At 40.6% G+C, this 14,419-nt stretch overlaps 1 protein-coding gene across 18 annotated transcripts in view; it reads left to right on the top strand.

Annotated features, from left to right (window-relative positions):
• The window catches only part of APBB2 (amyloid beta precursor protein binding family B member 2), a 373,668-nt gene that overhangs the window by 128,075 nt on the left and 231,174 nt on the right, over positions 1–14,419 (top strand). For 14 of the 18 annotated variants that reach the window (XM_019928274.3, XM_019928275.3, XM_019928278.3 and 11 more), the window contains one exon: positions 12,539–12,655. The exons of the other annotated variants lie outside the window; for them this stretch is intronic. The gene's annotated coding sequence lies outside the window, so the exon portion shown is untranslated. The remainder of the gene's footprint in view (positions 1–12,538; positions 12,656–14,419) is intronic. 18 annotated transcript variants of the gene reach the window in all.

The following is a 14,419-nucleotide window of genomic DNA, read 5'->3' as shown; positions in this document are numbered from 1 at the left end:
TAACTGAGATGAATTTATCTCAGCTTTTCAAAACACTGTGTGAGCACAATATAATTCACCTGGACAACTGTGGAATAAAGCTCTTGTTTTAGTGGCCGTTAGATATTTTATGGGAACTGACGGCACAGGAGAAGAATATATGGTAAAGATGCTTTGGCAGTTGATAGAATTTGAAGTAGCATTTACATCACCAACTGAAATACAATTAATTTTTTTTCCAAAGTGATTTATATAGCCTGACTTCTGTGACTGAGGGATTGATCTCTTGGCAAGTCTTTATGAAATAACACCACAGGAGGGGAAATTATGTGCGTACATCAGGCTTTGCATTTACTTTGTTAGCCTTCTTTACAGAGTGCGTATAATCTTGTTCAGTATGACTAACAAAAACTGTAGCTGTACTTTGTCATGAAAGACTTCCTCAGTTTCCAGAAACAATGGGCACCACAGAGAGAGGCTTTCTTTCTTTCCATCCACATTTCTATTAATGTCCTGATTGCACTTTACTCTTTTATGAAGCCCTTTTGGTCACATCAACAGTTTGTTCTAATCTATCTATCTTAACTTCCAGCTTCGTCTGCAAAATTTGTGTGGTTAGCCCAACACACATGCAGATAAATTGCCTAGGGTTCAGCTTTCTCAGTCTTGGAACTAAATATGCTGCAGTAGGCTGAGCTGATGGATGTAGCTTTTCAGCAATATTGATGTTTCTACGGCTGAATATAAATCTTTGGATGCCTTGGTTTGCATTTTCATATTCATGTGCAGTTCTTGACCACTGGTTTTCAAATAGCTTCAGCTCTCAGAAAGCTCTGTGTTAAGTAGAAAGACAAAGAAAATTGTTCTTCCTCACCCACTGCTCTTCTGCCCACTCACAACAGTGAGAATCGTGAGCACAAGTCTTTTGCCAAATGTGAGTAGTGACAACTCCCAATTCACAAACTGATTACATTCTCATGGCTTGTTGTCAAGTCAGTTAGTGGTTTTGAACTTGAAATGTGTTTTCTAATGGGAGAAAAGAATTCAAACAATAGATGAGCCCGCTAAAACTTTTAACCCATAACATTCCAGTGGTATAGTTTTATTTGTACTTTAAAACCTAACCTTCCCCCATGTTTCCCTGTGGAAAAATGTCCTTGATTCTGCCTTGGTATCATAAGGAACATAAACGTTTCATTCTTAACTTCAAGAGATGGCCACCTATCTCCCCCTGTGTATCCTGGGGCAATGTATCAGGCAGGATTCTGAGACAGAAGCAGTGGAGACTGGCTGAATGCTTTACGCAGAGAAGTAATTTATGGAGAAGATGCTGTTGGGTGGTTTCTAGAACTGCTAAAAGTTAGGAAAAGGTCAGGAGCAATTAGAGACTACACAGCCAGATTCATAGCCAAGGTCATATGCTATGATTAGTTCTATGCAGGGTGGACCCTGTCACTGAACACAGGATCATGCTGGTTCACACTGACCACACCAATGGGACCAGACACTTGCTACCAACTCTGTCACCTCAGCCTCGGCTGCCTCTGGGCACTAGATGTTGTTGCCATTGCCCTCACCCACAATAAGTTCCTCCTGCCCCTGTTTCCAGCTTTAGATGCAGGTCGGGCCAAGACTAGGTCCCATGCCTTAGCTGCAAGGGAGTCTGGCAAGGTGAGTGTCCAGCCATTTTTGTCTCTATGTTGAAAGGTGTGTCTCTCATCAATACTCATATGATGAGAAATTTCCCAAATATAGGAAGGGGGTTCAGATGCTGAATAGTCTCCATCTTTCTTCCCTCTATAAGGACAAATCTTCACTGTAAGAAACCACCATCTGGGCTGTGGTAGATTGGGAGCGGCCAACATGTTTATCTGTTTGAAGCTGTAGTTGACCACTCTATGATAACAGAGATGGCGGATTCCCTCTTGTGCACTGGTATCCAGGGACCCTTTCATCACGTGTTAACTAAGGCTAGAGGTGTCACTTGACAATTTAGGTATAATTGACCTCTCACGGTGTGCTTCTTACTACTTTAAGATAAAATGCATTAAATGGAATTTTAACAATTTGATTAACTAGGAGGAGCAGATTAAGGTTTATCTGTTTTTTTTAATAGTATAAAATGAAACTTCACATTATCAGTTTGTCTTAGATGATTTATAGATGGTTTATATATTTTATTCATAAATTTCTACCCTCTTAAAAATGTTTTTTTATTTGCAGTAATACATATATGTAGCTTACAAGTTGCTGCCTGCTTATTTGCATCGTCATTTCCCATTTCTCAGAGGCAACTACTTTCAATTCAGTGAGCTCTTCTTCTGATATTTACTTCCATGTAGCTAATTATCTTTATAATGATGTTTCTTGAAATTTTTTTTTTTCTTTTCTAGACATTAAACATTGAATTTCTATTAAGGAATATAAGGGGTTATCTCTCTTTTACACTCCCTCCCTTAAATACCTGCCTCTCATTCTCTGAGATAGTTTATACCTTGATTTATTTTCACCATAAATATTTTTCACAGCTGAGTTATGCAGTGTACTGTGATTTTATTTTCTTTCTTGTTCAGCATATTAAAAAAATCTTTTTTTTTTTTTTGGCTTCCTATTCTATTTATGTGCTACTTATTCAGCCCCAAATTCTCAAATAAGGTCAAACACAACGGCTTGGCTCTCAGTTCTTTTGTGTGTGTCTGTGGTGTGTGTGACGTTTTTCCGGGAGCCTTCTGCTTGCCTGCTCCCTTCTGGACTGTTTGCTCTTGAGGCCTTATGCACAGCTGTTGACCCGGAATTTTCTTTTACTACCATGTTAGGAGTTCTTGACTGACCTGTTTACTGAATAGCATCCTCCTGGTTTCCTCTTTCTTTTGGGGGAGGCACATTGCCCAGTTGCTTCTTGAGAAAGAGAGTGTGTATGATGTAATTTTCTGGAGATCTGGCATGTGTGCAAATATCACTTAGTCTCTCCTCACATATGATTGATACAGAATTTAAAGTGGGAAATTAGTTTCCCTGAGAGTTTTGGAGTCCCTGCTTCATTTTCTTCCGCTTCCAATTTTGCTATTGTTGGATGCGTTTCTGATTCTGGTTACTTTATATGTGACTTCTTTTGGGAGGGGTGTAGCGGGGGAGCTTTTAGAGTCTTTTATTTTTAATCCCCTAATGTTCTGAGGTTTCAGCATAATGTGCCTTGGTGTGTAACTTTTTCCATCCATTGTGGTGATTTTTGCGGCAGGTGGTGGAGGATAATTTTCTTCCCACTGTTTTCTCTTTTCTGAAACTCTTATTTGTCAGATGCTGGAACTTTTGTATTTTTCCTCCAACTTACTTATTGTTTAAAAAAAAAAAAAAAAGTCCCTGATCTCTATCCTGCTATTTTTTTGTTCTACTCTTGGGGAACATTTAAATCTCTATTATCTTCTAACCCTTCTATGGATTTTTAATTTCTGTGATCATAATATTAATTTCTAGTAGCTCTTGTTCTAATAATATTTCTATTTTATAGCATCCTCTTCTTGTTTTGCTTTATGGATACAAGTGTCTTTTTAATAATGTGTATGAAGTTTTCTCCCCGCTCCCAGCGTTGACTGACTGTCCTTTCTCCTAAAGTTCCTGTCTGTCACGTTAGGCTCTTCATCACATGTCTGGTGATCATTGGCTGTCCATTTTTATTTATGTGGAGGCTCTTTGTGCATAAACAAGCTGACAGGGCTCTCTCATGTCACCTGGTGACCTTACTTGCCATAGGATGATTTTCTGTTTTCAGAAGCCCCCTTTCTCCCTAGTTTTGGTAACTGCAGATCTCTTCTCTTGGGCTGGTTAGAAACCCAGCAGGGGAGGGGCTGTGGGTCTCTCCACTCAGTGTACACTTTGACTCAGTCCTCTGTTTCAGAATGGTACCTCCACCCAGTCACTCTTCCTAGTGTCCCTGAGTCCAGACTTCCTCAGGCGGAAGGAGAGAGTTGACAAGCTTCATGGCTAAGGACAGATCTGGAGGTTTACTCCTTAAAATGTCTTGCAAGCAGTTCTCCGGTTTTCAATGCCATCTCTGCGCTTCCTTCTCCATTCGTCCCCCACTTTGGATGGAACTGGACTTTGTACTTTCTGAAGGGTCTGTGCCCCATATTGTCTGGCTTCTTCCTGTCAGTTCTGCTAGTAGCCATTTCAGTTTTGTCTGTCCCTGCTTTGAAAATTCACTCGTCATTTTCCCATCTGCTTTCCACTTTCCAAAAAGTTTTTCCATTCTTTTTCTCTTTTTCCATTCTCTTTCTCCTTGTGAGTTTATCTCTTCCTCTTATTTGGTGTCATTTAGTGGAGGGAATGCAGTTAAGCACATGATTATAATCCACCACTTGATGCTGAAAATCCTTAATCGTGAACTTTTGAGATTTGGTCTTTCCATTTGGATACATGGTTGTCTGGTCCATTAAAGAAGAGTTAATTTGGTTACTCTAGGATGGATTCCATCTACTATACTTTTCAGTTTCATTCAGAGATTGTTACTCTCACTGTCAAAATTGAACTAGGTGTCATCCTTTCTTGATTTGAGTACATAATAGGAAAAAAGGTCAGTTATTTCTTAGGTATAAATTCCAAGTCTGACCTCAAACCCAGTCACAAGAATAACACACACAATTTACAACATTTCAAAGAAATGACTTCCATCCCTTCAGGTTTTCCACGGCCATAATCCCAGTTGGGTCAGTCTTTCTTAGATTCCCTACTAGTTTGACTTGAGTTGTGTCCAAGCTGGAAAAACATTCTTTTCTAAGTACCGTTTTATGTGGTAGTCCCAGCTGTATTCTGTAGGACACTGAGTTTCCATGAAGCATCTCTGTAGATTCTATAGAAGAATGTCAGACCATGATATCTTTCTCATTCCTAGGATAAAATCTCAGAATATCTCTTGTAAAATGAAGAAGATTTCATAATGTGCCAAAGGCTTACATTATTCAACATGTGAACACCACAGCAGAATCAGGACCAAATATGACCTCTCTTTCAACTTTTTCCTTAAATTTTATTAGTTCTCCAGTTTTAACAACTGATTTTTTAAATAATGTTTAATATATTAAGGTATGTCAAGAATTACTGTAAAATTACTATGGGCCTTATTCAACCATTGTAAAGCAAAGGGAAAGCCAATTCAAACTTTAAAGCTTTTTGTGTCCTGTAGGGTTTGAATGAATGTAGGGGAATCTGATCTGACTCCCACCCTAGAGTTTACAGAATCCTTTTTTTTTTCTTAAATAATGTTTACCTTCATATGGTAGAATTAATATTTTCCTGTTTCAGACACCTCATGTTCTTTGTTGGTCAGGGTTGAGCGTATGTAGAGCTTCTGAGAGGAAACATTTCTATTTGAAGGTCCCTGTTTTCATCATGATAGGTAAAGGGTGCTAGGCATCTGTGCTGTGCTAAAGCTTACTAGAAGTGTCGCTGCCTCTGAGCAAGAAACAGGAAGTACTTCTGTCCTTAAAACCAGAAATAGATGCTCCTTCTCATGATCGTAACTTAAAAGATCATCTTTTTTTAATGAGATGGGCTCATCCCTTGTGGTTTTTCACAGGTTTAATAATCAGATTATTTAATGCAGAGCTTGGAGAAAAATAGGTCTGTGAGATAGATTATGCAGATTTTCCTGGAAGCCAAAACAACATCAACTTTGCTTTTTCTTTTTCTCTTTGTAAATCTTTTTACCTCATCTTTCCCTTTTATTTTTCATTTACTATTTTTGATGATTCTTAAAGAGATTTTCCTGTCTTATTTTAACATGGTGGTACATTTACATAATGTTCACTGTATTTTAACTTCAAAAGATCATCACCAGGGGAGAAAAAAATAATCTGCAAGAAGAATTGGATGCGTCAGGATTTAGGTATACTCTATATAGTCTAACTTGCTTTAGACAACTCTGCCAAGTATTGTGTAATGTGTTGGCAGTCGGAAGGAGAAAAATTGCTTCTTTGCTGATTTTAGGAAGTCCTATTTGTGTTTTGGAAAGTGGAGCAAGGTAAAAATAAAGGGAAGAAAGTAAAAGTACTTTAAGGGAAGTAAGGTATTGTATATGAGAGTGCCTTGTAAACTGCTAAATAACATAAAGCTGGTAGTTACTATTATTGCAGGGGCATAACTTACAGTGAGAAAGCAAGGATTGAAAAGAGAAAAATGGGAAAAAGGGAAAAGAAATCATTTGAATAAGAAAAAGTTGAGGAAGAAACAAAGTGGGAATATCATAATGGGGGGAAGCTTTACGTTCTAGTTTTTTTTTACCTGAAAATGCAGTAATACTTGTACTTGCTATTTAAACAGTTAAGTTGAAAACATTTTATTTATTAACCAAAAGGAAAGTTGTCAAAAATAATTTGGGAAGAGGATCTTATCATATGAGGTGGTGAGAGCTGGATAGGAACCACTAGGCAGATGACTTTCTCAGCTCTAAATAAAGATCTGTGTGTCATAGGGAGTTATGTAGTGCGTTTCCACTTAATTAAGGTCTAATTTACATTTTTTGGTATCGTCTGAGCCTTTCATTTGTTCTTCATACCTTTGCAAGGTAGGTATCATTAACCCATATTACAGATGGGAGTAGAAGGCTAAGTGACTTGCCCACAGCCGCTTACTTATCCTGTGACAAAGCCCTCCCTTCCTCAGCTTTTGAGTTTATTCCCACATTTCCCCAGGTACTTCACATCAGAGCAGTTGGTTCGGTTGTGTTCCTGGATATTCAACTTATTGGGTTTCTCTAAAAGAAGTCCTTGAAATATAACCGCAGTCACTTAAAAATAACACCCCAGGGGCTTCCCTGGTGGCGCAGTCGTTGAGAGTCCGCCTGCCGATGCAGGGGACACGGGTTCGTGCCCCGGTCTGGGAAGATCCCACATGCCGCGGAGCGGCTGGGCCCGTGAGCCATGGCCGCTGAGCCTGCGCGTCCGGAGCCTGTGCTCCGCAACGGGAGAGGCCACAACAGTGAGAGGCCTGCGTACTGCAAAAAAATTAAAAATAAATAAAAATAAATAAAAATAACACCCCAGGGCATGTTTTAGGTTTGGCTGTGTCTGTACTAAATGACTTCGTGCGAGTCCTACTTAAGGAATACGATTTGAATTCTGTAAGAACCAAGGAATAAACAAAAAAGACATCTCAGCTGCCCCGGTATGGGTTCAGAGTCTGTGTACTGTGTCCTTCAGAACTTATCTGGAGCTTGGTATTTTAAGTTTTAATTCTCTTATGCTTTTTAGTTTTATTTGGTTTCCAAAATCATAGCTGACTTGAAGAAGGGAAAGGTTGATACTCTAAAAGCAATGAGACTCAACCCTTGACAGCAAGGGACAGGACATAACCAAACTATGAAAGGTAGGCAAAAATATCTCCCAAAATATAGCAGTCAGCAACCTTTGAGTAGAGGAACAGACATCCCTCTGTGCCTGGAAAGGTTGTCTTGCCACTGGCCACTCTAGGCAAGGTCAGTCCCGTTACCAGCAGCACACACATAAAGCCAGTTCTACGCCCTGTCCCTCTATCCCATCCATTCATCTTCCACTCACATCCTGACTCCACTTGGCTCTAGACCTGGATCTGTGACTTAGATTTCACCTTTGGCTCTCCTTTTCCTTGGTGTTTGAATTTCATCAATCTCTTCCCTTTGATTCTCAGAGTGTCCTGTTGCTTTGGTGGGAACTCCCCATCTAGCTCTCCTCATGGTGGTAGAAACTCAACATCTGCCTGGTATCCACTGGGCCAGCTTCTTTTCCTCAGAGATAGTGTTCTCATGTTCTAACAGAGCATGATAATTGATAGTCATATTGATGATCTTGTGTCACCAAAGCCTAATCACATTCTGGATTCTCTGAGAAGACATTACCTTTTAGGAAAAAAAATAAATAATCCAGTATGGTTGAAATTAAACCCATTTTATTACTTAGATGGGTCATCCTTCAGCCATTGTGAAACTCTTCATCATCCTCAATGCCTTACCCCTTGAGGTTTCTAAAAAGCAGAAATTATATAGTACTATAAGTGCAGAGTGATACAGAGACTTATAATTTGATGAGTTACAGAATATGTTATTTAGAACATAATCAACTTTTTTAGTAGCTTGAACCAGCTTTCGTATCAAAAAAGATGTTACATTAAACAAAGCCCTTTAAAAAATATTTTGCTTACAAATTTGTCTTTTAGGTTAATAGCAAATACCTAAGTAGAGTTGTTATGTTATAAAACAGTTAGAAAGGGAGATAGTAGAACAAGTGATTGTTGACATGAAATGTTTATTTCGGAGAGAATTCTTGGCATTTTTGCCCCATGTCAGCATAATAAGAATTTGGAGGAGAGGAGGGAAGCATTGATGTATTTGTTGAGGATTAATGTCCCTGTAGAGCATTTGTGTTAGTGAATATATTATGGTAATACCATAAATATAGTAATTAAAAAGTTGCACACTAAACACTTTGTGCACTGGCATAAATATTCCTTTCCTCCCCTTGGTGGCTTGCATTCAAGTGAATGGTGTATTGTTCATCTTGGTCTCCTAGATTCTTAATCAAGAATAGGAAAAAGGATGGCAGTCTCAAAGATCTGTTTCCGTCTCCATATATTGCTATTCAGATGGGCAGAAACAGATTGGATGTTTCAGGACCGAGTTATTTTTTAACAGTTCAGAAAAATGTCACATAGTACATACTAATAAACAAAACAACAACCCCACTATTCCTCACTTTTGGGAACTTTATCCTTAAAGTTGTTTCCAAACAATGCTACAGTGCGCTTCTTGTCATGTGTAAAATGTGTTCAGTGTGATCAGTGATACCTTAGAGCTTATGCGTTACAAAAGAAATGAGATGATGCATAATATAAATATATTTTAGGATCAGAATTTTTAAGGAAGCGAGACTTGATTATCTCATTAGGATCTGTTGCCCAGTGGGTTGAAGCTGAGCGGGTTGCTGTGTGAATGCACGGCTGGGAGGAGAGGCACCCTGCTGTTAAAGTAATAATGGGTCTGTCCTTCACACCAAAGGATAACAAAGGAGGCAGATAGATGTAAAGTGGGCAATTTCTGTTTCTTTGTACGCTCAAAATGTTCGCACCTACTTATTTTCCCACTTAAGAGGCATCCTGTTTTTCATAATTTCATGATTTCTGATTTCTCTTAACACACAATATTTATTTATGAGTTCACAGAGACGTTATTCTGTGAAGAGGAAAGTAAATGCAGTTGAATGCGATTTGCGGCTTGGCTCTGAGTCAGTTAGGGTGGGAAAGGAAGGAATAGAAAGACTAATTCTGTTCTCACCCTTTAATTGGCCTCTTTACCTCCTCGTTGTGAGAACTCTTCGCTTATGTATTGGTTTATCGATTGATTCCATATTTATGGACTGCTTGCTCTGTCTCCCGTGCCCCAGGGACACAAAGACGAATGGTCCAGTCAGTAGTCATCTGATGGCTCTGGAACCATCTCAATCCTGGCTGACTTCAAGGATGATAATGATGGGTTTATCTAGAATTCTAAAATTCTGTCATCTTCCAAAGATGGCCTGGAGACATGTTCATGTGACCAGAATAGACAAACAACCCTGGAGCAGCCTCAGAGTTTGTGAGATCACAAAGGCTGCCTAGAGAACAGAAAATCTGCTTTTCAAGGTGTTTTCCATTGCCTTAGATTTTCTAATGAGCCTTGCTACTTTTGGCATCGTTGGAGTGCTTTCCAAGAGCTAGGTCACTCCACCCACTTCCCGGATTCACCAAAACCTGAGGCGAAAGAGTTGGGCAGGAGATGGAGGATGATGACTGCGCTGCTGTCTTAGGGGACGTTTCGCTAGGAAATCGCGGGCAGGTGCCGCTGCCAGCTCCACCCTCCTCTTCTTTTTGCCTTTTCTTTAAGATGTCTGACTCTTCATTCTCATTAGGTTAGTCATGCTAGAAAGAATCTTTGAATTGAAGCATCTTAAGAGGCCTTGTACGATAGTGGGTAGTGGTTTCATTTAAATGAAACTATATGTAAACCTTTGGAAAGGTTGGCACCGGGGAACAAAGATCATTATAAGAAGAGTGTTCTTCTGAATCTTTTGCTTTTATGCTATTTTTTTGGTACTGCTAATAAGTTCTACTGTGGGAGTGCCTATCTCGCAAATGCCCCTTCCCACCTTGATACGTACTGGCGTATATGTTTATCTACCTTAAAACAGGGTCAGACTACTTATAACAGGGTAGCATGCCAGAAACCAAGATTTTCAAGATCTGTGTCATCAAACCATTTATGTGTCAACTTATTCCTAGCAAAGAACCACGGCAGCTATTTATCTACAACACTGATGTCATTTAGTCTGTTACCTCTAATATCCTAGTGCTGTTACCTACAAACTTACTATAACCAGATTTGTTTTCACTCCTCTAATATACTTCTAATATAAGAGCGTTGTGAATCCCCCCTTCCTCTTCAAGGTCAGGCCCTTCGTTTGTACTCCTGACCCCTTTCCCCCACCTCCTTTGGGATTTTATTCCATCCTTACCTCCTCCCTCTTGAACTCTCAACCTTTCTGTCTCTACTGCTGTCAATACGGACTTCCATTAATTAGCACCAGTGCCCTTCAACAACTGTTCGTTCTCCTTTCTCTTCTTTCACTTGCTCTGTTGTCACTGCCTCTACCACTTCAGTGAAACCACCTTCAGTCAAGGTGGCCAGTGACTGCTTAAGTGTCAAAGGCAAAGCTATAGTTTTCGTTTCTTATCTTTCTTCATCTCATTGTATTCCATGGTACCTCCCTGCCTTTCTTCCTTGGTCCTTTTCAGAAGATCTTTTTCCTCTGCCAGTTCTGTCATTGTCTCTACGGTTCTGCTTTTGGCCCTAATCCTCCAGTCTTCTCCCTCTACCCATGTTCCTTCAGTGATATCACCCGCTAATCTAATTTCTGCTACTTTCTATGTAGTGACCACTTCTGTGCCTTTACGTTTTGCTCAGGTTTCTTCCCCAAGCCTCACTCTCAAGAATATCTGGTTGTCCTCACTCGAATCTTCTACATCTCAATTTCTAATGCACCAAACTAAACCCGTTGTCTTCCTTATTAAACTTGTTAATTCACTAGTATTCTCTACCCCATTTGTCACTGCTGTCCACCCACATGTAGTCAGGTACCATGTTGCTCTGCTTTTAGTGTCTGGATGTTTCCCAAGTACTAATTCTTCTCTCCTTTTCCCTTCCCCACCTACCTCCACTGCCCTAATCTTCACCCTTCCTCTCCAGCCTAACTGGTCTCCCTGCCGCTACTCTGCCCTCTCTGAATCCATCCCGAGAGAGAGTCATGCATCTGAAACCCAGCTCTGATCCATCAGTGGCTGTCTGCAACTAAAGTTCTCGAATATGTGTACAAGGTTACAGTCGGGCTCCAGCTTCTTTCCTGGCCTCGCTCTAGAGAGCCCAGCAACACAATACACCAGGCAGTTTTCTTACTCCTGTATTTTCCGTTGTCTTGTTTCCCAGTCCCCGCTTGGCTAAGTCCTGCCCAGCCTGAGGACATGCCAGGCACCCCTGGTACTTGGAAGCCTTCCCCGACTTCTCCATTTCTGGGCTGCTTGCCATGAATCTCAGTCATTGTGCTCATCCCACTGCCCTTTGGGGTCAGCTGTGTGTGTTTCTTGGTCCCACTAGACTTTGCTTTCGTTAAAGACAGAGACAGTGCCTTATGTCTTCACATATAGGAGGCGTTCAATGTATGTTTTTTAAGTGAAGACTGGATAAGGACAATAAATCAATTTGATGTCTACAAAAAAGGGCAAAAGTAATCTATGCATAGTAGTACCTTTAGGAGGGGGCACGAAGCGGGTTTCTGGGGTACTGATAATGCTCTGGGTTTTGATCTGGTGTGTTCAGTGGAGGAAAATTCATTGAGCTGTGTGTGGTATGCGTCCTTTTCTACATTTATGTTCTGCTTCCATGAAAAGTTAAAAAAAATTAATTTGATGTCTTTGGTACCCAGTGTAGAAAATTTAGTTTTTCCTTTCAAGCTTTTAGAGTTTTTTTTTTTTTTTTTTTTTTTACAGAATATCAGTTTAGATGTCACAACAAAGAACCAGGCTAGTGGTATTCCTTGACGTTAAGGAAGAGTGAGATGAAAAAGCGTCAGCGTGGGTGGGGTTGTCTGGTCCTCTAAAGAGGGCCAGTGGCGGTCCAGTGGTTAAGCCTCTGCCCTTCTAATGCAGGGAGTGCAGTTTGATCCCTGGTCAGGGAACTAAGATCCCACGTGCCACGTGGCGTGGCCAAATAAATAAATAAATAAAGAGGGCCAGTGAGGGCCAGCCCTGATGGATAGACTTGCAGCGACGTGCACTTCTGTCACACTTAGCATAGGGGCCATATGCTAATGATCATCAACGTGCTCTGGGCCTGCCAACAGTGACAGGGAGACTTCATCTCTGCTGTGACTATGAATAATTCATAAACCTGGTTATCTGGAAATTTGTGGTCATCAGTAGCATTTGAATGAAAATATGCAATCATTATTCTAAATCTGTTTTTTTATTTCTACTTTCTTTTTGTCTCCCCCTCCCTGTACCACAGCTTAAACATCTCAGTCTTTCCTGAGTACTTGGAAACTGCCGGGGCCCCTGATAATGTGCTGACTGGTCGCTATGGGCAGACGGTACCCAGAGGCTCACTGTTATCCAGGCAGCTCATGTATGTATGGGATTTGTCTCTCTCTCTTTTTCCTTTAATTTTCAGTGTAGAATATTGCAGGCTACTGAACTGGTGGAGGTTTATAAGATATACATGACAGTGTTTAGAAATGCAGGAGAATGGATCCGCTCTAGGGGAAGTTTTTAATATTGAATGATGAGAAATGTTATCTAAATTAGGATTTTTATAATTCAGTGGCCCTATAAGACAGACCAGAAGGGTATATCAGCCATCTGCCTTTTCTGTTTCAGCGCATCCACTCACATACAGGTTTTTTTGTTTGTTTAAGTTTTCCTTTTTCATCACAATACACAACATTTGAAACAATAGCAATGCCATAAATTAGAAACATTTCCCAGTGATTTAAAAACTTCTTTTGCAATAAAAAAAATTCATGGACCCGGAAGAGGTCCTCAGGGTATGTCGTTGTTGAATACATGTTGGCGAGAGAGTCCCTGACTCTAATTTTTTTTTTTTTTTTTTTTTTGTGGTACGTGGGCCTCTCACTGTTGTGGCCTCTCCCGTTGCGGAGCACAGGCTCCGGACGCGCAGGCTCAGCGGCCGTGGCTCACGGGCCCAGCCGCTCCGTGGCACGTGGGATCCTCCCGGACCGGGGCACGAACCCGTGTCCCCTGCATCGGCAGGCGGACTCTCAACCACTGCGCCACCAGGGAAGCCCCCGACTCTAATTTCTTAACATTCTCCATAGGAGGAAGCTGTTGATTCCCTCAGTGATGACTTTCTGTGTCTCACAACAGTTAAGTTTTCCCAACAGTAGTCTTTTGGGAGTGGCTACAAATGCAGCCTTTTCCTATTTGGCTCTACCCTGATAACTTAGGAGAAGAATGATTATTGCCCATTTAATGATCTCTCTTATTTCTATAAAGCATAGTCTGTCTCAAACTTATTTTTTGCTCTCTTTAGTCTTTCAGCCTTGGGCCAGCTGTTTAGGTATTTACCTGTTTTTGTTGCTGCCCTTGGGACCTCTGGAATTTTGAATTCAAATCAGGTGTATGTTCGGGGTAATTCCTCAGAGTGCCTTTGCTCCCCTATCCTTTCTGGAGTTAATGGTTATTCACAGTTACCGTTAAGCCCCATTTCCTTTGTACATTTCTTTTTCTTTTTTCTTCGTAGAAAAGTTAGAACCATCCTCAAACCCTCCCGCAGACAACTGCTTCTAAAATAAGCCAGATCGGTGGAAGCAGCAGCGGAAGGGAGCGCTGACAGCAGACTGGGAGCTCAGACCAACCACCAGCGTTAGAGCTGGCTGGGATGGGAGCAGTGGCTTTTACTGATAGACTTTCGTATCCTCCAAGGGCATCACTGTATTACTCTAAAGTCAGCCATTTTTATAGTGAACATTATCAGAAAAAGTTTACCCTTGTCATACTGTAAGACAGAGATTGGCAAAGGGTGGCCCATGGGCTAGATCTAGCCCATGCCTGTTTTTGTAGGGCCTAACAATGGTTTTCATGTTTTTGAATGGTTACCTACGTAATCTGTTTTGCCTCTTGGCCCTCAGAGCCTAAAATACCTACAGTCTGGTCTGTTAAGAAAAAATTTGCCTGTCTCTGCTGTAGAAAAAGTTGGAAGGCATGTAGTACAATTCAATCACATGAAATTGTTAACATTCGACTGTTTTTGACCTACAAAAATGCTGATTGCTTATGGTTCAATCTAATATATTTTGAGGAAATTCTTCCCTTAAAATGCCTAAGATGTTAAAGTTTGGTTTCTTGGAGTAGAAGAAGTAAATTTCCTTGG

The sequence above is a fragment of the Tursiops truncatus genome, chromosome 5 (assembly GCF_011762595.2).
Source record: "Tursiops truncatus isolate mTurTru1 chromosome 5, mTurTru1.mat.Y, whole genome shotgun sequence".
NCBI classification, from domain to species: Eukaryota; Metazoa; Chordata; class Mammalia; order Artiodactyla; family Delphinidae; genus Tursiops; species Tursiops truncatus.
The sequence above is the reverse complement of the archived record's forward strand: the minus strand, read 5'-3'. Positions and strand labels throughout refer to the sequence as shown.